Source organism: Pholcus phalangioides, unplaced genomic scaffold (assembly GCF_987345545.1).
Source record: "Pholcus phalangioides strain wild (caught in Gottingen) unplaced genomic scaffold, Ppha-v1.0 ptg000011l_1, whole genome shotgun sequence".
Taxonomy (NCBI): domain Eukaryota; kingdom Metazoa; phylum Arthropoda; class Arachnida; order Araneae; family Pholcidae; genus Pholcus; species Pholcus phalangioides.
The window spans coordinates 40,709,770-40,736,028 of record NW_028301604.1 but is presented as its reverse complement, the minus strand read 5'-3'; the positions used below and the strand labels follow the sequence as shown (position 1 = coordinate 40,736,028).

Sequence of the window (26,259 nt, the reverse complement as noted above, 5' to 3'; positions counted from 1 at the left end):
GGCCTTTCCGACTATATCTTATCATCGGGTCACGTCACTGGCATTCGAAGATTCATCAGGAACAGTCTCTTGCGATAGCAGAAAAATGCCGGTTTCAACCTGTCGATATTGACTACCTTTTCTTCGTTGTACACCAGAAAATCCTTGGTCAACTTCCGTATGACACGGAACGGGTCTTCGTAGGGGCACTGAAAAGATTTCTTGAAAGGACTACGGCGGATGAAGACGTGACTGCAGGTGGCAAGCTCCTTCGGAACGTAGATCTTCGAAAGACCATGCCGCACAGGATTCATTGGCTTCAGACAGCTGACGATCCTCTGCAGTCGAGCAATGCAGCAGGGAAGATTTGACAATGGATTCATCGTGGAGCTGACCTGACCAGGAAGGCGAAGTGAAGAACCATATGTCCGCTGGGCTGTTGAGGCATCGAAGTCACACCTATATGCAGAACTCAACCCAAGCAGAACCAGAGGAAGAGCTTCATATCAGTCCGAATCGAGGCCTTCTTGGACTTGTTTCAGCATGCGACACATAAAGGCTTGTTTAAGTGGCCTATAAACCTCTCCACCATGGCGTTGCCCTGAGGAGTGTATACAGCCGTCCTTGCCAACTGGACTCCGAGCAATCTGGAAAGATCCTGAAAGAGATCAGATTCAAATTGTCAACCTCTATCACATGTCAACCTTTGAGGCTTACCAAATCCTGCAATCCACCCATGTGCAAGTGCTCTGGTGACACTTTCGGCCGTCATATCAGATAATGGCACTAGCCCAGGCCATCTGGTGGATCTATCTACCATCGGTAGGCGGTAACGGAAATCATGGCACGAGGGGAGTGGCCCTGTCAAGTCTATATGAAAGTGGGAAAAGCGTTCATCGGGGACTAAAAATTTCGTTAAAAGCGACTTTGTGTGTAGATGCACTTTGGTTTTTTTGACAAAACTCACATGCTCTAAAGTTAAACCACAGAGTAAGAATAATATAGAGCGCGCGAGGGGTTACAATGTGAAGCAAAGATCCGGAGTCACGTAACTCCGGTCAAAAGGCTGGTCAGGAAATCTCGCTGGCAATGCTTTCCTTATGGCTATTCGTATGACGATCTACACGTGCCTGTCTTATTTTTGATTAGAATGGTCAACACTTGCGCAGCTTTCGGAAGCTCTGAACAGTTTAGGAAAGGGGGACCAGTATCCTTTCACAAGGGAATACTTTTTTGCTTATTCCCCTTCTTATAAATTAAAAATTGGAATATTAAATTGACGATTCAATGGATTTCTGACGTAATCTCAGCTTTTAACGATTCCATTTTGGATTTAATTCAATTGTTCCACGTTTTGGTAAAATTCAAATGTCATGAGCCATTATTAAATGTTTTAATAGAATTTTTGGTAATAAATGATTGAAGTAATGAGTTATATTAACTTTTAACTGAAATATACGTCTCCGCAAGATTTGGCGAGATTTGGCGAGCTAGTGAGTTTATTCGAGTTTCGCTCAACTTGAAGAAAATATGCTTTTCAGAATGAGGAATTTATGGCAAATATTTTATTTAAATAAAATGTAATGAAAACGCACCCTCTAGACCAGTGATTCCTAACGTGGGTGCAAACACCCCCTTGGGGCGATGGAAAGTTCCAGGGGGGCGGTAGAAGCTACGGATATAACATAGGATCCTATGGGTGAGATTGCGTTGGGGGCGGTGGGAGAAAAAAATTTCTGAAGAAAGGGGCGATGGGACAAAAAAAGTTGGGAAACTATGCTCTAGACAATGGCAGTTTTTCATAAAAATGTATAACTACCTCTAAAAATAGTGTTTTTACCTCTCTTCACGCCTGAGATAAAACTATTACAGAAAAGAAATTTTTTTATTGATTAGTTTGTGTTTTTTGTATGTGTGAAATTGCCCTCAAACAAGAAAAATCAATTGATTAATTAATTTTCAGTCAATAACTTTATTAGGACCATCTGAGTTAAGATCTGAAGTCACTATGTCTACCTCAGATGTTAACTTGAAGAAAGAATCATTCTAAAAACTACTTAATGCCTAAAAAAAATGAAGATTCACATATGAATACTTCTGGAGCGAAAAGGTTACACATATGTGACATGTAACATACATTTACATACTCTAAATTATTACATATATACGCTACAGAAATTTCATTTCTTATAATTTAGAAAAGTACTGACGATGAGGTACTGCAATTTTCTTAAAAAATTCATTTTATTCCTGAAATATTATGTAAGTGTTTACATTTTTGTGAGATAAGGTTATAAAAGGTTTTTCAAGAAAATGTTTGAAATTAAACTTTTACTTATTACTTGAATATTTCATGACTGAATATGGTATGAGTGTGAATGTGTTACATTACATAACATAATATGATGCATTATAATTACATACTCAAAATAAATGTATGATTAGAGTAATTTCAATGTTCTTGGAAGATAATTTTTATGTTTTAATAACCCCTAGAGAGTTAAAATAAATTTTCGAAATTAAAAGTGGCAAAGTGAATGAGAAGAGAATATTTAAAAATATAAATGAAATAGGCTGTATATATAAGAGATAGGTTATATAATAAGATTTAAAAACTCAAAAGTCTTAAATTATTAGGAATTATCCCTTTTGAAAAATAAAACAATTTCGTTTTTCAATATTTTTTTATATTATATAGAATTGATTGTTTTTTGTTTAAATCCCACAATCCCTAAATATTTTACAAAAGAATGAATGAAATTCATTCAACAAATGACGGAAAGTTTTCATGAACTCGATCGAGTCAAATTTCGTTACAACAACATCCTAGCAGTAACACGAAATCACTACGTTCTGCGAAAACGAGCCAAATGTAATAGCGCAGAACCTGTCCTTTCCCCGACAATACTGCTCATCTTTTCTTCTCGTTCGACAAGTTTTACGAATAGCGTGCGCTGTCTATTTATATCTTTAGTCTATGCTCTAAACCAAACAGTAATATCCTTATTTGTATTCGACCAAAAATAATGACTATTGATTAACTGTTTAGATACAGGGTGATCAGCGAATAAGAACTTATTTCAAAATTAAATATCTCTATAACAAAGATCAATAGAATTATGCGGTAAACGGTTCGTTTATTAGCAAAACTGTAAGAATGTTGTACAGAAATTTCGAAAATTTAGTTTTTTTTTAATTTTTTGAAATTTAAAAAAACAAAACAAAACTGGAGATTTTGCGGTTCTGAAAATCCTCATTTGTGTGAAGAGAAACCACTGCATTCGCCTAAAGTTACTGCATGGGCTGCGGTATGCGCCAGAGGCATTATCGGCCCCTTCTTCGTGCGAGAAACGATTACTACTGAACGTTACGTTACAATTTTGGAACAATTTGTCAGCACACATGGCGCATACCGCAGTAACTTTAGGCGAATGCAGTGGTTTCTCTTCACACAAATGAGGATTTTCGGAACCCCAAAATCTCCAGTTTTTTTTTTTTAATTTTTTAAAATTAAAAAAAAACCTAAATTTTCGAAATTTCTGTACAACATTCTTACAGTTTCGCTAATAAACGTACCGTTTACCGCATAATTCTATTGATCTTTGTGGTAGAGATATTCAATTTTGAAATAAGGGCTTATTCGCTGATCACCCTGTACCAGCATAAGATAAGCCTTGTACCTGTTCAAAAACTTTTTTTTCTCGATGTTTGAGGGACATAAAATCTATTTTCGCTTGTAGAATTATCAATCATTGTCACAATAAAGATTTATCACTATCACAATAAAGATTTATCACTATCACAATAAAGATTTATCACTATCACAATAAAGATTTATCACTATCACAATAAAGATTTATCACTATCACAATAAAGATTTATCACTATCACAATAAAGATTTATCACTATCACAATAAAGATTTATCACTATCACAATAAAGATAGATATCGGAAGCTGGCATTCTGACCTTGGCCAGTTTCACACTACACTCAATACTACCTTCCAGGACATTTTTTAATTCGTCATCCGCAGATTGCATTTTCTCCCATAACTGCATATCTGCAAGTGGCGAAAATAGAATTTCATAAATGCGGGATAAATAATCCGCTACTATATTACCATTACCTGGTAAGTACCAATGTAATTATAAAGTACTGAGTGTTGGTGGTGAACTGTGAAATGAAGTCTGCCTGAGCCTCCGCGGTGAACATTTTTCTTTCTTTTGCTGTAGCCCAAACATGAGGGGATTATGGGCAACGAACAAAGTGAATGGTTTCGCTTCCAACAAATATTTAAAATATTAAATTGCTAAATATACAGCAAGCCATTCCCTGTCATAAGCGGAATAATTGCATTGAGTGGGCGATAGTTTTTTAGAAAAATAACCGAGAGGTTTCGGACCCTCGGGGATTATCTCGTGTAATACAGCACCCATCGCAAAACCACTACAATCGGTGACCACAGACATTTTAGCATTTGGTGAGGGATGATGCAATTAAGTGGCGTCAGTCACGGCTTTTTTCGCCTTCTCGAAGCTTATTTATAACTCAGAATTCCACTCAATTTTGCGCTTGTCATTCTTTTTCGCTCCGAGTAGCAACTTATTCAAGAGAGCAAGAATGATACAGCATTAAATGGAATGGAGCTCTTTTTCCTGAAAAGTGTGAGGAAAAAAAACTTGTTTTTATATCTCTTTCGTTTTTTAGATTTCTGTGTGGGGGTTAATATATTTTTAGCATTTCTAAAAACATCAAGTTATACGTTTGGCGTACGATTAGCGAATTTGGCAGGATTTTGAAGTGACGTCATCAATTTTTAAAGTGTTATAATACTCATTAACTATGGGTCAGATCAAAAAACTGAAAACACTTTTCCGTATTAGTTTTTCACAAGGAATCATGTGTGTTAATTGTTGGGTGGTCGATAGTTACCACCCTGTATAAACAAACCACAGTGATTCCAATGGGTACTAGCTTTTCAAGTGCTTTTGCAAATATTTTCTTGCATTACTTTGAAAACAAAAATTTACTTTCTCCTAATGTTACAGGTTTCAGATACACTGACGATTTACTAATCTTCAACTTAACAGGTATGAGTTCAATTTCTTAACTTTTCTTAAGTTTCGACAAAAATTAATTAATTTTGTAACATAATGTACATTCTCTCTCTCTCTTTCTCTTATATATGTAGGGTGTTCTGTTAATGGACCGACAAACTCAGACGGTTGTTATTAGACATCAAGAGGAACAAAAATTGCAATTGCAGCACCCCCATGGTGTCGAAAATCACGTTGAGGGTGTGAAAATAGCGAAAAAGCATGCAGGTTTCGACGTCACGCTGCAACAACAAAAAGTGCAATAATAACTCCAATAAGATTTATTTGATTAATTATTACAAGAGTTGTTGGAAGTGGCAGCCACTGAAGTCATTGCACAGTCTACAACGACGTAAATACAATTCCCGGACACGCTCGAAGATACTAGGTATGCTTTTGATGTCTGCCGTAGCGACGACAATCCGCGATATGAGATCCTCCCGTGTGTCCGCACGCGTAACATAAAAATCATCCCCAGCGCATGTGTTTCGCGACGCTGCTTACGTCAGATATGGTGAGCGAACCCACGAACGCATTCAGCGATCAACTGACATCCATCTTCCGTCTCCTCTGGACTCAGAGCCTGCATGCGTTTTTCGCGATTTTCACTCTCTCAACGTGGTTTGCGGCACCATTTTCCATAGCAATTTTTGAATTTTTGTTTGTCTTGATGCTTACTAACCACCCTCTGAAACTGTCGGTCATTAATAGAACACCCTGTATATACTCCTATCCAAGGACAAGGTTATCCAAAGGACAAATCTTCCTTTTGTGATATCTTGGTGAATAGAGTTTTCGAAGAACTACTTTGATGTTTTGAGAGGAAGGTTAGCGGAAGTTTTCAAAGACCGGTTGGAATCAGTAGGGGTAGTAAGTCAATGGGAAGAATTTAGTACGAAGCTGTCCTCTGTTTTGCACGACGTCATACCCTTTGTTCGAAAAAAGCGTATTTGTACATCGAACCTTCTATGGTTCACGGTTAGCGTGCGTAACCTTTATCTTGAAAAGAAAAAAAAACATTCAGAGAGTATAAAAGTGGGCGAGGTGACCTATCATTCCTTACTGATAAAAGAAGAGTGTTGCAGAGAGCGATAAGGGATAGTAAAAAGGAAGTTGAATCTAGGTTGGCAGATAACATTATCTCTGACCCAAAATCCTTTTTTCGATACGTCAATAATGGATGTAAGGGGACAGTTGGCCCCCTCTCGATAGGAGGCTCTATGTTAGAGAGCAATGTAGGCATATGTAGTGCTTTCAATGACTTTTTCGCATCGGTTTTTAATGGAGATAATGATATTCAATATACGGGTGTTGCATAGGGTAATAAAATTCTCAACGATATTCAAGTGGAAGACGTGGAGGTCCTAAATCTTCTAAAAAATGTATGTGCAAGCAAAGCACCAAGACCAGGTGATATCTATCCCAGGGCCCTCTGGGAATGTGCTAATGAATTATTGGGCCAGTCGCACAGATATACAGGAGTAGTGTTGCTGAGGGTATCGTCTCAAGGGATTGGAAACTGGCTAACGTTGTTCCGATATTTAAGAAGGGTAGTAGAGAAGTGGTGTCTAATTATCGTCCAGTGAGTTTGACGAGCTCCCTCTCGAAAATTTTGGAAATCATTATCAATAAGCAGTTTGTGAAGTGGATAGACGAGAATAATGTATTGCCGGAGAGTCAGCATGGGTTCAAGAAGGGGAAGTCATGTGTGACTAACCTCCTTTGCTTCTATGACCACGTGACGAAGGCTTTGGGTAAGGGCAAAAATATAGATGTTGTTTACCTTGATTTCCAGATGGCATTCCATCGGGTTCAACATGGTAAACTCTTAAAGCGTTTACACGAGATTGGGATTGTGGGCAACTTGCTGAATTGGATAGAATCGTGGTTAAGAGATGGGTCACGACGAGTTATGGTGAATGGGGAGTTCTCTGGTTGGACAAGCGTCACAAGTGGAGTTCCTCAAGTAAGTGTCCTTGGTCCCATACTTTTTTCACTTTTTATCGATAAACTCGATCAGGGTATCGATGGGATTGCTAGCAAATTCGCAGATGACGAGCAGCTAATGGGAGTAATCGGGAATCAAAGCGATAGGAAGTTGCTCCAGACCAACTCAAACAGGATTGCAGCTTGGACAAATTAATGGAGCATGACGTATGGCGTTGATAAGTGCATGGTCGCTCATTTTGGTTCGAACAACCCACGGTTCTCTTACGAGTAGAATGGTGTCACTATACCGGATGCAACTGGGGTCACCGATTTGGGAATTCTCATTGGCGAGCGGCTTACGTTTTTTGAACATTGTTCAACGGTGGTCACAAAAGCGAATACAATGCTTGGTTTCATTTTCAAAAAGGTCTCTTCGCGTTCTCCTCAAGTCATTCTTCCGCTTTTCCGAGGTTTCGTTCGTCCTGGACTGGAGTATGCTGTGAGGTTTTGGAGACCATACCCACAGAGGGTCATAGACTTGGTTGAAGGTTTGTAGAGAAGAGCTACTGGCACGCGGGGCTTGAGTTATGCAAACACCAAACATGGCCCCCCCCCGCTCTGTCCCTTGTGAAATATAAGCAGGCTACCTTGCGGCTGGGCCATGCTGGAAAAAAAGAAAATGCCCCGCCAGCCACTTAGACCATGGGCTGAACGCCGGCCGGCATTGCACCACCGGACCATCGACCCACGCAAAGGACAACAAACACTAAGACCAAGACAGAAGCAGACTACCTAGCGGCTGGGACATGCTGGAAAAACTCTATGTCCGGGCCCGGCAAGTATCCCCGCCACAGGACCCAACCCTGCCGGTGCCCCCATCTCCTCCAACTCACTTCAATCACACCCCCAAAGTCCTTGGAAACTCCCGCCGGCCGCCACGGAGCCCGAGCGGATCACTCGCAAGAGGCCAACGAAAACATCTCGAACCATTCGCCTTCATCACCGTACTCTATCCCCAACCATCAGCAGATTTGCAACACCAACTCCTCTCATCTTATCCTCTGTTGGAAGGGTTTTTCCATAGGCCCGAATCTGAAAATAGAACATGAGAAGAAAAACAGGATACTTGTACAAATTCAGGTCCAATGAACAAGTAAAGGTGTAAGTGGGAATTATCGATATTGAACAATTGCTGGTATTAATAATATGACAAGACTGAAGGAGCTGGGGGGGGGGAGAACTTTTCATTGCCAGTTAGAGACATATTTAGATTTGGATATTATAGTCCTAATAATGATCAAGTCAGGAGAAATTTCAACGTTCACTCAACAATTTTTTAAAGGGCTCTTTGGTGAAGCTGTTTGGTCTACGAAGTACCAAAATGACTTGGAAGTGATTTTTACTCTCTTTGCCAGGAAGCTTCTAACATTGCCAAGACCAATTCCTGGATACATGATAAGAGCGGAGCTTGGTCAGCCTTCTTTGTCAATACAGTTGAAGAAATCCGTTCTGTCGATGTATATTCGTATATTGGAAATGCAGGAAGATAGAATGCCGAGGCTTTGCCTCAATAAATTATACGTTTGGATGGATTTCGACCCTAATAATTCATAGAATTGGTTATCCAATGTTTGGAGAGTTTTGGATGAGACTGGCTTCAGTTTTCTCAAGTTTACACATGATGCTACTGTTTTTAAACATTTTTTCCCTCGAATAATCTTAACACTGAAAGATCAGAGATATCAATCCGATATGGCTAAAATACGTGGTGCGGTTTACCTCCCACTTTACAAAAGCATAAAAACAAATTTTGAAATGGAGCTGTATCTCCTCTCCTCAACTGGAATTCATATAAAAAGATCGATAATTCAACTACGTTTTGGCTTCCACATAATTTATTTTAGTAAAAATAAAATCTCCGCAAATGTGGAATCAAATTGCACATTCTGCAACATGGGAGTGATTGAGACCTGGTCTCATATTCTGCTAAGGTGCCCTGCATATAACTCATATAGAGTGCGTTATCTAGGACAGGTCTCGACCGATGATATACACTGCTCAAAACAAGTAGAGGAGCAAGCAAAAAAGTGAAGAAAACCGTGCGAGACAGCCACGTATTGGCATACAATGGATAGTACACGGGTATCAATGCGCAATACAGAAAAAAGACGTAAAAAAAAATTTGGAATTAAGCTTTAATTCTTTGAAAATATGGAAAAAACATGAAAAGATGATTTAGGGCAACAATTTGGTTACATGTAAACGATAAAACAAAGTACTGTTTAGACATGATGTATGAGTTTTAATAGGGCGTGTGGTCTCCTCGAACGGCTAAGACTGCTGCACACCTGTTTGCCATGGATGCGATGAGGTTATCGATCAGACTTTGGGGAATACTGTTCCACTCCTCAAGAAGTGCAATCTGCAAATCTCGGACAGTAACAGGCGGCCTTGGTCGCGCAGCAATGCGTCGTCAGATTCAGGTCAGGAGAGCACGCTGGCCATTCCATACGCTGTATTGTTTCAGCTTCAAGCATGTTCTCCACCAGACGAGCTCTATGCGGTCGGGCATTATCATCCTGGAAAACAAAGGAATCTCCAATGGCTCCAGCGTAAGGGATGACATGAGGTCGCAGTATCTCGTCTGCATACCTTCGGGCCGTCAAAGTGCTATTCCGAATGATATGCAGGTCCGTACGTCCGCCTATGCTGATTCCACCCCATACCATCCAACCAGCTCGTCTATTGTGACCTTTCACGAACGAACGCGGGGTTATTTCGAGTGCCCGTGCCCCTCCATACCAGAACACGTCGGGTGTCACACTACAGACTGAATCGGGACTCGTCTGTAAACAGCACTTGGCTCCAATCATGTTGCTTTCAATCTCGATGTTCAGCAGCCCATCTTCTTCGGGCCGCACGGTGGCGTGGGGTCAACGGAATGCAGACCATTGGCCTACGTGCATAGAGCCCTCCCTCATGAATCCGATTACGTACTGTTTCGCTGGACACCCTTCGTCCTGTTGCCAAGAGCAACCGTCTTTGCAGCTGCGTAGCATTCTCTGTTCTGTTTCGACGGGCTGTTAACCGTATATACCGGTCATCAGTTGCTGTAGTGGCGCGTGGCCGACCTCGAGGTCTAACATTTCCTGTTTCTTGGAATCGATTCCGCAGCCTTGCAACAACACTTCTGGCGACTCCAACAGCGTCCGCGACACTACGTTGTGTTTGCCCGGATTCCAGTCTGCCTATAACACGCCATGCCATGGATTCCGGTAAATCACGTTGTTGAGACATCCTCAAGTCACCTTGTCTCAAAAAAAAAAAATACTGCGCAATCGAATTTCACAGTTACGGCAGTAAAACAGACGTTTCTGCAACATCCCGATTTCTGCCCTTATCTCCTTTTTCTGGTTTTTGACGTCATGAACTTTGATTTGCATATGAAGTTTTCTTCTTCCGTTTCCTGCTAGGCTAATTATGGATGATTCATTTTATGTTACTTATCGGTATACATCTTTGCGTAATTTTGTTAAAACCATGTGCTCCCCTAATTGTTTTGAGCAGTGTAGTAACCTACCTTAATGATCCCACAATTAATTATAATAGTATCTTCCGTTTTTTCCGTACCATTTGTAATTTTCGTTCTTTGTTTGACGTATTTGCTTGAGTTTTTTATTTATTTTATTTTGCGCATGTAAATAGTTTTTATACTTTGTAATCCTTATTTTGTGTTTACTTATCTTGTTTTTACTTTATATCTTGTTTTTACTAATTTATAGTTCGTAATCCTATGTTTTTAATAATATCGCAGCTGTATTGCAATTGCCATCATATTTGTGTTGTCATGGGTTCATGCACCCAAACAAATAAAGATTTGATTGATTGATTGATATTTAGATTTGGATATTATAGTCCTAATAATGATCAAGTCTGGAGAAATTTCAACGTTCACTTGAATATATAAAGTTCAGTTGTGCACTAGTGGATTCACCGGCGGTATAAATTCGAACACATGAATATGTTGATGAATAACAATAATTATGGCGTTACGTATAGCAGTTGAGAAAGTATGATATATATAAAATTTGATAAAAAGAGCAGGTGTCCGGGTACAACGTCAGAGTTTTTGTTACAGATGGGCACAATGATAAATTTCATCAAAATATCACTATATATTTTATAGCACATTGGGTTAGGAAAGACGTCACAATTAAGGTACATAGTCTGAGTCCGAATCAGAGTCCAAGGAATCTTCTCTGTCTTGATATGCCATAGGTCTCGGGAAGATGTATAATTCTTGAATGTTTTCATAAAGTCAATAAGATTTTTAATCTTATTATATCATAAAGGATTTTTAATCTTATTAAATCTTATAAGATTTTTAATCTTATTAAATCTTATAAGATTTTTAATCTTATTATAACTACCAGGATTTTGAAAGACCTTCAATTTCCAAGACTGTATCAGCAACAGGGATTTGTAAGTGGAAGTCTTTGGTGAACGGGCAGGCTGTAGCGTAGTGGATGACCGTGCCCTCCCCGCCACATTTGCATTTCTCAGTGTGTCGATGAAATCTCGCCAGATATGCTGGGAAAGGACCATGGTCGGAAAAGAATCTAACCATTTCCCTGGTCCATTTCCTATATTTGTATCTAGCTGTAAGGAGGAGGGCATATGTTTTCCTGCCAACTTTGCGTTCTGTCTGCCATAGATTTTGCCACTTGTGCATCATTTCCTCAGATAGGATGTTCTTTGCCCATGACCCCTTGCAGTCGCAGCTTTTGCAAGTTGGTCTGCCTGTCCATTCCCATATGTTCCTGCATGAGCTTTCACCCAATTGCGACTGATTTGAGGATTGGCACACAGAACCTTTCTGATTTACCTAGCGATGAGGTGTTGAGACAGGGGATCCTTGATTGAATAGAGTGATGAAAGTGAATCTGTGAAGATAGATGTTCTCTTCTGGAGTTCTTCCGCTTTCTTAATAGCCACAAGTGGCTATTAAGAAATTCTGGCAACGGCCACCTTTGTTTACATACGTGTGATTTACAAGCTCCCGATTTTTGACTAATAATTAACGAATTATCCTTTTAAATTAGGTATCAACGTTAAAGGTAGGAAAAATAATGAGTATATTGTCATAAAATGTGTTAAAACAGCTAATTATGGTATTTCTAAAATAGAAATATAAGCATTGAAAATACATAAACAAAGCAACGTGATTGCAAGCATCTATGTGGTGCACGTGCTGCCATCCATAAACCGCATATCAAACTAAGAACTTTACCGTTATTTCGGTTCGTTATTTTTTTCTGTTTTGAATTTTCTCTACCAGGCAAATTATTTTTTATTTTTCTCTTCTCCGTTCTTTAAAATGGGAGATTTGAAGTGTAGTACCTGCGGGGACGAAGTGATTGATAAAAACGAATTTTTCTGCTGCAAACAATGTGAATTATATATACATCCAGTTTGCGCAGGTTTTAAGGAAGCTACATTCAAGGCTACAGCAAATCAAGGACTAGAGAAAAAAACCAGCAAAGACAGTGAATTGGATGACAATTTCAGAAATTTTGACAATATGATAAGAGAGCTGAAACAAGAAATGAGAAATACCATCAAGCAAGCAACACAGGAAATTATCGAGAGACAAAAATATCTGGAGAACGATATACAAAATGTGATAAAGGCAGGAATTCAATTCAGGGCGTATGGATGACATTGGTAAAAAATTAGAGAACGTGAAAGAAATAGTGGTACATCTAACAGAGGAAAACGAGGAAATGAAATTAGAGAACAAAAATTTGAAGACTGAACTTAAAGAACTGAAACAACGAATGAATGATATTGAAACGAGAAGCAGAAAAAACAACGTAGAGATCAATGGAATTCCTGAAATTGAGAATGAAAATGTTGATGAAATACTTCAAAAAGTGAAAATAAACTTGGATATTCAACAAGAAACTGTAATAGAAAGTGCACACCGAGTTCAACGCAGAACAACAAGAAACCTAGGCCGATTATTGTAAGATTTCTAAGTGAAAGATCAAAAACCATCTGGATCCAGCAAGCGAGAGGACAGAACACGTTAACAGCTGACCAAATCAATACTAATTTTAAAGACAACAGAATTTATGTCAATGAACATTTAACAATAGAAAACAAGAAGCTTTTTTTTATGGTAAGACAATTTAAAAATGCAAACGACTACAAATTTGCATGGGTTAAAGAAGGTAAAATTTTCCTCCGAAAAGATGAAAAGTCAAAAATATTGCAAATAACAGAACAAGAGCAATTACACAAACTAGACACAAACATAAATGGAAACTGATATTGATCAAATATCTACACTAAAACAAAAACCATTGGAGGATATTGAAGAGGTTCAAAATTTTTTCAAAAGACCCGCTAACACAGATAAAACACTAACATTTTTAATACTTAATATACAAAGCTTAAGAGCAAATTTTGACAACTTTACAGCATTTTTAAAGTCTTTGAATGTATCAATATATATTATTTGTCTAAATGAAATATGGATAGAAACAGATGAATTGTTTAATTATTATATTTCAGATAATATAAATGACTATTACAGTTACGCAAACTGTAGAACCTATAATAGGTCAGGAGGAGTTATAATGTATATAAACAAGTCAATTAGATCAATACAAAAAAAAAGCTATAAATTCCAAACAGCAGAAGAACTTTGCATATTTCTCCTTGATTATGAGCTAGAAAGATCTACAGATCACATTGTTATACCATATCACAATTTAATGATGAATTGGAGTTTTACATGTTAAATTCGAAAAGTAATACATTAATAGTGGGAGACATAAATATTAATCTTTATGGAGAAAACATAGAAACATCAAAATATCTTGATATAATGGCGTTAAATGGATTTCATCCATTACATGAAAACGTAACTAGAGAAGGAAATGGAACTAAAACATGTATTGACCATGCTTTCTATAGAACCAAACAAACAACCGCACAAGAATTCACTGTTTACAAAACACAAGTCACTGACCTTTACGCAATTATAGGTTGCATCAATTTTTTGGAAAGGAATATAAAAATCAACAGAACAAATGAACAAATAACGATAATAAACTATGAAAAATTTGAAAAATTCATTTCAAATTTGAATTTAACGACTATTATTGAAGAGAGTAAATAAATACAAACGGTTCATGGATGTGATAACATTAAACTCGAACTTATGGTCTAAAACGGTTAAAAAAAATCCAAAAAAATCCAAGAAAAAATGGATCACCAAGGAAATTATAGATAGAATAAACCACAAAGATAGTATCCTACCAAAGTAGACCCTACAAATATAGTATCCTTTGAAATAGAATACAAGAACTACGACAAAGAATTAAAAAAACTCATAAAAACCACAAAACTGAAATACATTAAGAACAATTTCAACACTTGTGAAAATAATAAAAGGCTGCAATGGAAATGTATAAATGAAACCATTTTGAACAAAAATATAAAGAACAACATATTACCAGAATTCCAATGTGCTTCAGATATGGCTGAAAGATTCAATGTCGATTTCATAAACAGAAATTTGGAGGATGTAGAAGAAAATGAACATTATTTTTGCACAGCACAAACAAATAATAATAATGCAAGTAATTCTATGTTTTATTTTGAAACCACTGATGCAATAATAAAGGATGTAATTTAAGAAATAAAAGAAAACAAATCAAGTGGGTAAGATAAAATTACCCCTAAAATGATTAAAATTATTTCAACATACCATTTAGACGTAGTAAGAAATCTCATAAATTCATCAATATCAAATGGACTTTTTTATCCGGAACTCAAATATTCCCTGGTACACCCAATTTACAAAAAAGGAGATGCAACCGATTTAATAAATTACAGACCAATCTCTATTCTACCTGTTTTTTCAAAAGTTATGGAAAAATGTATAAAAAAACAACTTCTAAATTTCTTAAATCATCAAAAAATTTTTGCCACCAACCAATACGGATTCCAAAAGAAAAAAAATACAGAAATGGCTATAATTGATTTGTGTAATCGTTTAAACAATGGATATAACTTAAACAAATACTCAATAACCGTATTCCTAGTTCTTAAACGAGCCTTTGATTACGTTGACCTTAATATCCTAACTAAGAAACTTTACTCAGCTGGCATCCGTGGTAATATATTGAAATGGTTTGAAACATATTATTACAATAGACAACAAGCAGTTAAAATAAATGAAAAAATTAGTACATTCTTGGAAGTAAAAAAAGGCGTACCTCAGGGATCAGTTCTGGGACCTGTACTTTTCCTCATATATATCAACGAATTTTGTAAACTAGAACTAAATGGAAACTTAATATCTTTTGCCGATGATACAGTACTGTATGTAGAAGAGATGGAAATGGAAAATTTATTTAAAAAAGTAGAAGATCTTTTCAAAATAAATAGTTGGCTAAGTAAAAACAAACTGCAGATAAATATTCAAAAAACTAAATATTTTTGCTTAAAGACAAAAAACATAAATCATTTTATACATATAAAAATTCATAACCATTCCCCTAGTCATAGTATATCATACTGTAACTGCCAAGAAATAAACAGAGTTTTCGACTACAATTATCTGGGCATAATAATACAGGACGACCTAAAATGGAATTTGCATTGTGGAAAAATAACTAAAAGAATTCGAACTTTTGCAGCGGTATTATATAGACTTAAAAATGCAATAGATGAAAAATGTTTTAAAGATATATTTTACGCATGGATATATTCAATTGTAACGTATGGAATCTGTGCCTGGGGAGGTGCATATTATACTAACATAAATAAATTAGATAATATATATAATAAAATCAGATTCACAATAAAAACTAATCCCACTAACCAAAACAAAACTGAGTGCCATGCATTATCCATAAGACAAAACTATATTTACAGAATAATAAAATTTGTTATAACAAATGAAGAATGGTTAATAAAGAATCGAAACAGATCTTCAAGTAGATTAAGTATGGAATATCAAGTGCCATAAACAAATAAAACTCTATTCAAAAAAAGTTTTAGTTACACTGCTCCAAAGGTATTAAATAAATACCAAACTGCTAATTATACTAATAAAAGATTGAATTATAATATTTTTGATTTTGCAAAATTATAATATTTGTTTGAAACGATAATACAATAGAAATATTTACTAATACAATATATATATATATATATATATATATATATATTTTTTTTTTTTAAACTTTTAAAATACGTGTTTAATTTTTGTGCATAGAGATATCTATCATAAATATCTATATTTTCAACAATTTTCATGAACACTAATCAAAATTTGAAGAGATAATACTACGAACAAGATGTATTTTTTGTTTTAATTTTAAATATTTTCAACATATTTTTTTGATGTTATAAAAATCCAATTATTGTGCGTGCACACGATCATAAATTATTAATGTTTTTTTTTGTTTATGATATAACAATAATGAAGGTTGCTTGAAAAATAGAAATATAGTATTACAAATTATTCGACCTTCTGGAAGGACAAGTAGTCCCTTGAGGGTCACAGAGTGGGTGTATATGTATGTCCATTTGTTTATTTTTGTTTATTTATTATGTATTTTGTTTTGTCATCTGTCTTTCTCTCTTATGTAAGTAAAGCAAAAAGTTCGGCTTGGAATACCGTGTTATTGGCATTCAATTTACAAGACCATCTGTAGAAGATGTCACCTTTCTGAAGGATAGTAAAAGCCGCCGCAACTCCATCTTCGGTCTTTGAACCATCGGTATAGATGTTGAAATAGGATTTTTTACATAGTTCCGTGTCAGTCGGGTCTGTAGATGTTTGTCTACAAGACGTCTGCCCTGTTCCTCCGCTAATGTGATACCCCAGGCTGGGGCATCGTATGCATATCTGCAGATATTAAAATTGGAGAGTTACCAGCTTTCCCCCAAATAAGGTTCAGTTCTTGAATGGTATTTTCAATTTTCTGGTATGGGGATGAATATGCTGAGACTAAAATTATTTCTCCAGCAATGGTACAAACTTTAATTGCCACACAATTTGTCATGATGGAAAAAGTGGCACCGGAGAGATGTTGACTAGCAAGGACTATCGCTGCTTTTTTATTTAGAGAGGAACATTTCGGCCAAAACGCTGGAAGTCCGAGTAGTTTACCTTTACCGATCAAAGGTTCTTGTAACATACCCCAAGAGTATTCGGTGGCTTGCAGCAGAAGAAGCGCAGTTGCATTTCTGCATTTGTTGGCATTAAATTGTAATATTCTGATGTCATTTGTGGAAGATGTTGGAGCAGACACTATACGTTGATGATTGGGATTAGATGAGCTAGATGAGTGAGAAGATAAGTCATCAAGAGAAGACATAATCCCATATAATGACAAAAAAGGTGTTCTCTTAAGGGATGTTACACAAGAATTTAGAACCACGAAAAGAAGAAAAGTCTTTTGATCTCACGATAAGCCTGAGTATTAGATGACGCGTAGGTGAAGTTTGAGTTTAAAATTGTTATTGATCTCTCTCCTGATCGCTGCTTGTCCATACAAGGATGAGCAATCTATAAAAAGACAATTCGGACCTTGAGAAATACGCCGAACTAGATGGTGGAATCCGGCATATTTGAGCTGTTCCTCCAGGTTTTTCTTTGTGATAGTTGGATTTCTACTGCTACAGTAGGTCACGTGAATTGAAAATTTCTCCTGTTCCTGATATTGCCTGTTATAGGAGGAGTTCGAAGATTGTGTTTGGTTCCATCGGTCACTCTTTTTACTAGGTATTCTAGATTTGATAAAGGCAATAGCATGATGATTTAGATAGTCATTATTCTCCAGGGAACTCTTATTATTGTAGCAAATTTCCATGGATTTACATTGAACAGCCAGCCTATTTCTAACTGGACGAGTACGAATAATTTCTGAGTCGAATTCATCAAGAAATTCAATGAGGCTGATTGTTTCTTGACCTGTTGACTCTCTTCTCCTGTAAATTAAAACCGTCCCTGATGAAGAGATACTTCATCTTTTCAATATGTTTACATTGGATAAACGCAGGTGTCGCGGAGATATAAAAGAACTGTTAAAATTTTTCAACGCGATGTATAGAATGGACCATGAATTGTTTGTACGCTGTCAATCGACTGCTTTTACAAGGGGACACCAGTATCGATTGGTAAGGGACAATTCTAGGTTATGGTGTCGCAGGGAATTTATCTCTAATAGGGTTGTTAATAAATGGAATAGTTTACCCCCGGAGGTAGTAAATTCTAACACAATTGACACGTTTAAAAAAACGCGATAAACATGTTGGGGTGAATCGAGAAGCTATCCATACTTAGAATAAGACAACCATAAGTATTCTTTATGGGCATTGTATAATATTTCACCATGTATATAGGCATATATATATATTGTTTTTAATTGCATTTTTATTTGGGTTGCTGTATTTTTGAAATATATGACATCCATATCTGTTATGGGCATCTTTTTCTCAGCCACCTCATTGGGCATTTTGCCTGTTGTGGCGTTGCATTTGTATTTGTAAATTCTGGCTGCATTTACAACCTCACTTAGTGTCACCTGATGATCACCAAAGTAGTTCCTTCTCGGGATAGAGAAGGCGGGTACATAGTGGAGTGGAGTTTCGTCTTCCTCTTCCCGCACAGGACAAATAGGTGAATACGCATAGCCACAGTTGTGTGTAGATGTTTCGCTACGTTAGCATGACCAGTGATGATATTTATAACCTGTCGAATCTGTTTTCTGTTCAGTGAGATGAGCTTTTTGGCAATATTCGGTTGGGTTCCCAGGGCGATCTTAGCCTGTCTGCAGTCCTGCCTGGAGTTCCATTGCCGATAATGTTTATTTCCTATCCATTGTTTGACATCTCCTTTTATGATTGACATCGAAACAGGATAAAAGGGTTCAGGTCCAGACAGCTTCAGGTTCGCTGCCTCTTTGGCTGTCTGGTCTGCAAGTTCGTTTCCGTGGAAATTGACATGTCCAGGAACCCAGTAAAGGTTGATGTTGTTGGCCTAATGATGCCAAGTTATTCAGCATGTTTGTGTAGTGTTTAACGCACAGGACTTGAGGAAGTTGTCAAGAGCCATCAGTGCTGCTTGGCTATCAGAGAAGATGACAATTTGTTTGCCATGATACCCTTTAGAAATCAAGCTTCCAGCCAGTATGGTTATTGCTAATACTTCAGCTTGAAAGACTAGTCGTTTTGCCAAGATAAAAATGTATCTTATGGTAGTTGTGATCTACTCCAGAGATGCGGAAAATTGCTCCAGCCCCAGTTCCAGTAATCCTAGAGCCATCGGTGTAGCATTCGATAACTCCTGTTGAGATGTTATCAATTATGTTAGCAACTTCATTTCTCGTGGGTATGTGGATAGTGAAGTTTTTATTAAAATTTTTTGTTTTGGAACAGGAATCTTTTGGCATTAGTAGAGAAGGGATTTCTACTTTTCCCAGTAGACAGCTGTCAAAGTGGTTCTTAGAAGAAGGTTTGTATCCCAAATAAGGTCGGTTGCACCAAGTACCATTTCTTTCCAGCTTGTACATGGTTTTGAAAGTTTCTCCTTGTAGATACAATCTGAGAGCTGGCAGCTTGAGAGCAGTTTCAAGGGCGATAGAAAGGGAGCTGGGTAAAGCTCCCGTGATAAGAATGCACGCTAATCTTTGCACTTTTTAAGACAGTCTCATAGGAGGTTTTTGCTACCGCCTGATGCCATACCACACATCCGTAGCTCAGTATTGGGCGTACAATAGCAGTGTAAATCCACTGGGTGGTTTTAGGATTTAAACTCCATGTTTTACCAATAATTCTTCTGCATAGCATAAGTATATTAGTGGCCCGTTTAGCTTTTCCTTGAATATGGAGTTTCCAAGAGAGCTTAGAATCCAAGTGACAACCAAGGTATTTCACTTTGTCACAGATGGTAAGAACTTGTCCCTTCATGGTTAGGTTTCCAAGTTCCCACTTTCTGTTCCATGTAAAGACCACTATTTTCGTCTTTTCCGTGGAGAATACTAGTTGATGCTTATCAACCCATCTATTGACAGAGTTTAAAATCTGTTGAGCAAGATACCTCAATGTGGATATATCATGCCCTTGGATGAGCACGACTAAATCGTCTGCATATACCTGAATATATCCCAGTCCTATTATTAGATCAGAGAGCAAGGAGTTAAAGACTGTTTCCTAAAAAAGGAGAAATCATTCCCCCTTGCGGGCAACCTCTCCTAATAGATCTTTCAGCTTGGGCATCAAGAATACGAGCAGTGATTGTTCAGTTCCTGAGCATATGATCTATCCATCTAATTAACATAGGTGGAATGTTGTAATCTATAACTGTATTTCGTATAGAGTCAAATGTAACATTATCGAAGGCTCCAACAATGTCCAACAAGATGCCAATAGCGAATTGCCCATTAACAATTGTGTTTTCAATTCTCCAGATCAACTAATGAAGAGCAGAGTCAGTGGAGTGCCCAGCATTAATAATACGATAATCAGACTCATAAATAGTACGATAATTACGACTATAAATAAGAATATTCATCTCGCATATTGCCCGTGATACACATCCTACAACGTAGCACAAAAGCATGCCACTTTCGTGCTACTAGTTACCTGTGTATCATGGGCCTATATTTGTCATGTTGAAATTTTTTTCTCGAAGAATTGATTTCAATCCACTGTCTATTACTAATAAATGCACTGTCTTGAAATCTGTGACAATAATAAAATATGATTTCAAATGGAATCTATCATTGTTTCATCTATCTAAATTGTGTGGAACTTCTCCAGCAGTGACAATCAGAATTTTTAAGTGAAAATTTTTTATTTTATCTCGAATGCATTTAAACTCAGCCGAGAACTGCTTATGCAATTTCTCGGCTAATAGAGATGGATTCAAACAATGAGGAATAATGTTTGCACATAATCAAGACTTAAAATAGGTTCTTTTGCATGCAAATTTGCGGATGCGTCCACGAAAGCCTACGCAAATTTTTTAGTGCTTTTCACACGCTTAAATTTTTTTCATTTTTTACTTTTCCTCACGAAGTTGAGGAATCAAACTAACGCTAAATTATTAACGTAGCTCAAGGAATTCAAACATCTTCAGCCATGTTGGCGTTCCAGTCAGAGTCGACATAATTGAAGTTATTCCTTGTATAAGTGAAAAATTTTAACATCAAAATCTACAGGGAGGAATTAATGACTAGTTTTATCAGAAAAAATAATCTTCAAGAGTAATTTCATTCCTCTCCAAAATTTTAAGGGATAATTTTGTGTAGAGAGGAACATTTATTTTTTATTAAAATAAAAAATAAATTAGATATGACTACCTAACTCATAATTTATTATTAGCATTTTATAACAATTTTATATCAATTATTTACATCGATTGAATTTTTCTTCTTTATTGGGGGAATTATATAATTTAGAATCATGTGTTCATATTTTATAATTTATCCCGCAAAATTATTTCTTTCAGTATTTTAACGATAAATTAGTCGACATATCAGCTCAAAATAGTGCACTGAAAATGTAAAAATAGTTTTAACCAGGTTTCCGGTTAAAATACCCCACTATGCGTCGTATAAATGTAAAAATTCCATAAAGAAGATATTCAAGAAGGTCGTATAAACGGTATCTGCTGTATTTCTATAGTTCCACCTATATTGGTGGTATGAGGAAGTTTCAATACAAAGGAAAAAAGGAAATCTAATCGAAAGATTACTCTAATACAAATACAACGCCACAACAGGCAAAATGCCCAACGAGGTGGCTGAGAAAAGATGCCCATAAAAATATGGATGTCATATATTTCAAAAATACAGCAACCTAATTAATAATGCAATTAACAAAAATTATAAACAATATATACACATGATAAAATATTATACAATGCCCATAAAGAATACTTATGGTCGTCTTATTCTAAGTATGGATAGCTTCTCGATTAACCCCAACAGGTTTACCGTATTTCTTTTTAAACGTGTCAATTGTGTTAGAATTTACTACCTCCGGGGGTAAGCTATTTCATTTATTAACAACCCTATTAGAGATAAATTCCCTGCGACACCATAACCTTGCATTGTCCCTCACCAATCGATACTGGTGTCCCCTTGTAAAAGCAGTCGATTAGCGGTGTACTAAAAGTTCATGGTCCATCCCATTGAAAATTTTGAGCACTTCCATCATATTTCCTCGACACCTGCGTTCATCCTAGTGTAAACATATTCAAAAAATGAAGTCTCTCTGTTTGTGTGTAGCTGTAGTATTTTATATTATTCGCTTTCTCTGTATTGCCACTAGATGGCACCGCTAACACAATTATTATCTATGTTATTTTTCCCGCCTTTTCAGGCAGATGTTATTTTGTATCGGCTCGAGTCAGTCGTAATTTTGCTTCATCTCATTAATAAACGTTTTTTCGTTATAATTGAAACCTTTGCGTTCTCCGTATATAACGGCGCGTTTGTCGTTCGTATACATTTTTTGGCGCCCGAACAGGGACTCACTGCATAAAGTAGTCCTGATATCATGTCAACTAAGAGCATCGTCGCTCATCGAGGGAGAGCTAAGGCCTCGATCACAAGAATCCAGCATTTCATCGAAAGCGCAACCGAGTTCGACCACGAGGACATCAAGACCAGATTGGAAAGGCTCGAGAATGTCTTCGAAGAATTCGTTCGCCATGACGAATGCTTGGACGAGGATTTATCAGAAATTGCTCTGGTGGAAAAGCAGTATCTTTCAACGAAATCGAAATTGAGACGAGCTCTGGCTGCCGTGACAGAGGTGCCCACAACGACGGTTGAGCTTTCCGACGCGGACACCCGTACTGAAAGAATTCTGCAGCGTTCACCGTCTACTGCTACTGAGGTAAGAGACAGTTATTTGCCTCGCATAAACATTCAGTCATTCGCGGGGTCTTATATAAACTGGAACAGTTTCAAGGACCTGTACGAATCGATGATTCACAAAAACGAGCATTTGACGAACGTCCAGAAATTCAGCTACTTGAAGGGCCTCTTGGAGGGTGATGCAGCGGCATTGATCAAACACATACCAGTGTCACATACACCAGAGGCCACATACACAGAGGCGTGGGAAAAATTATTGCTTCGATTTGATAGGAAGGTGGTCATAATTTCGTCCCTGATAAAGACGTTCCTAGAACAGCAACCGATTTCTACTCCTGATGAACAGAAACTCAGACACATTGCCGATACTTCGGATGAGATTATTCGAAGTTCGCGTGCCATTGCCGATGAAGCTGTTACTCTGGACTTTTGGCTCATTGAAATTTTGCAGGAAAAAGTTGATCCAGAAACGCGACAGCTTTGGGCTCAAAAGACAGCAGAACAAGATTTTCCAAAGTTCGGAAACTTCCTCGAGTTTCTCAATTCAAGATGCGCTGCCCTCGACATCTTCAATCCTGAAAGGTCAGCAAGCGGAATCAAGGTGCCACAGAAATCAACATCGTCACCTAGCGGTATCGTCAAGAGCTGTCCATCATGCCACGGACATCATGGGCTACATAAGTGTCACATTTTCAAGTCTTGGTCAGTGACAGACAGAAAAAACTTCGTTCGCAAGAAACAGTTATGTTTCAACTGTTTCTCCAGCTCTCACAAGGTTTATGAATGCTCGTCGTCGTTCAGGTGTTCGCGATGTGATCAGAGGCATCATTCAACTTTGCACGAAGTTGTGTCCAACAGTGTTACCGCTGCGTTATCGGATATGCCTGTATCTACCGAGTATAAGGTGCATGATTCCACAGTGTTGCAATCAAATATTTCCTCTTTTTTTACTTTCTGTACGCTATTGCCCACGGCTCAAGTATGCGTCTTGGATACATCAGGTAATCAACACGTTATATATCCGTGCACTTCTCGACTCGGGCTCTCAGTGTTCCTTTATTAGTGAGGCATGTGTCCAAGCATTGAGCATTCCCCGCAAAAATGCCCGCTTTACAGTGAAAGGAGTGGCAGCTGTGGACGCTGGTACCACTAGAGGGTTAGTGAACTTAAAATTATATTCTACATATGATGATAATCATTATATTGACATTGATTCGTATATCTTGAGAAAGTTAACGGCTCCATTGCCTACTGAGTTTGTCCTTTCGAATGAATTGAATGCTTATGCTGATTCGCTTAAATTAGCTGATGTTTACTTTGATAAGTGTAAAAACATTGACATTATTATTGGAGCTGAGCATTTTTTCTCTTTGATACGCCCAGGGCAAATACGGGATAACGATAGTGCACTTATCGCCCAAAATACATTGTTTGGTTGGGTGCTGTCAGGAAAGATCCCTGCAAAATTTAATGAAGCTAATAATAACTGTCAGTATAATGCTAATTTGATGTCTTCATTCTGAATTGGATATCGATGAAACATTTCATGGTTCCGACGAGATTCCTACAGTGCCCCATGAAAACTGTCTCTTCCCTGAAAGGGAATTTTGTGAGAGGCATTTTCAGGACAATTATCAACTGTGCACGGTAACTTACGGAACATCATCGGCCCCCTTCCCCATTACTAGATTATTGCATCAGGTGGCCTTGAACTGAGGAGAGCTTATCAGCTGTTGCTGACGTCATTAAGAACAACACGTATGTTGACGATATAGTATCCGGTTGTGAAGATTTGACAAGCGTTATAAACATTTGTTCGCCGCCGCAGCAACTTATCGGTGTTTTCAAAGAGCATGGTTTTCATTTGAGAAAGTGGCGTTCTAATTCATTGGGAGCAACTGAACATATTTCTTGAGATGTCTCTTCTGAAAATGCATTCGTTGAAAGTTGTGGTAATGGTATCTTACGGGTGGGAGGACGTTTGCGACATTCCTTTTTGAATCGTTCTCTTTCAGCTTGTGGAGTTGACTTTGCAGGACCTGTAAACATGCAACAACACAGAGGTCGCGAATGACTTCCGGCAAAAGGATTTACCGCTGTTTTTGTGTTTTGCCCGAAAACTGTTAATTTCAAAGTTGTCAGTGATCCTACTTACATCCAGTGCATTTATTGCAGCCCTACAATGATTTTGTTTACATGCAGATGCGACTAAAAATACTTATATTAATAATGCCATAAAATTCATCTAAGTAGAAATGTTACGTTCGAGTAGTCGCCATTCGAACTACTAAGGGTATTTCCAAAAGAAATTTTTAATTTGTTAATCAGATGCTAAGATATGTGTTCTACTTATGCATCAAGAATAATATGACACCATGTATATATTCTTGATAAGGTGGGAGTATGTTTGTGTGTAGCTGTAGTATTTTATATTGTTCTTTTTCTCTGTATTGCCACTAGATGGCACCGCTTACACAATTATTATCTATGTTATTTTTCCCGCCTTTTCAGGCAGATGTTATTTTGTATCGGCTCGAGTCAGTCGTACCTTTGCTTCATCTCATTAATAAACGTTTTTTCGTTATAATTGAAACCTTTGCGTTCTCCGTATATAACGGCGCGTTCGTCGTTCGTATACACTCTCTTCATAACTCAAGCCCCGCGTGCCAATAAGGACACGCGAAGCTCTTCTCTGCACCCCTTCAACCAAGTCTGTGTCCCTCTGCAGGTATGGTCTCCAAACCCTTACAGCATACTCCAGTCCAGGAACAACTAAGTCTCGAAAAAGCGGAAGAATGACTTTAGGAGAATGCGAAGAGACTTTTTTGAAAATGAAACCGAGCATTCTATTCGCTTTTTTGACCACCACTGAACAATGTTCAGAAAACCTAAGTCGCTCGTCAATGAGAATTCCCAAATCGGTGACCCTACTTGCATCCGGGATAGTGACAACATTCAACTCGAAAGAAAACCGTGGGTTGTTCGAACCAAAATGAGCGACCATTCACTTATCAACGCTAAACGTCATGCTCCATTCATTTGCCCATTCTGCAATCCTATTTAAGTTGTTCTGGAGCAACTCCCTATCGCTTTGATTCCCGATTACCCCCATTAACTTCACATCATCTGCGAATTCGCTAGTAATCCCATCGATACCCTGATCGAGTTTATCGATAAAAAGTGAAAAAAGAATGGGGCCAAGGACACTTCCTTGAGGAACTCCACTTGTGACGCTTGTCCAACCAGAGAATTCCCTGTTCACCATAACTCGTTGAGACCTATCTCTTAACCACGATTATATCCAATTCAGCAAGTTGCCCCCAATTCCAATCTCTTCTGGAAA

General features: G+C 37.5%; 1 protein-coding gene across 5 annotated transcripts in view; it reads right to left on the bottom strand.

Annotated features, from left to right (window-relative positions):
• The window catches only part of sev (receptor protein-tyrosine kinase sevenless), a 1,896,734-nt gene that overhangs the window by 78,450 nt on the left and 1,792,025 nt on the right, over positions 1 to 26,259 (bottom strand). The window lies entirely within an intron of this gene.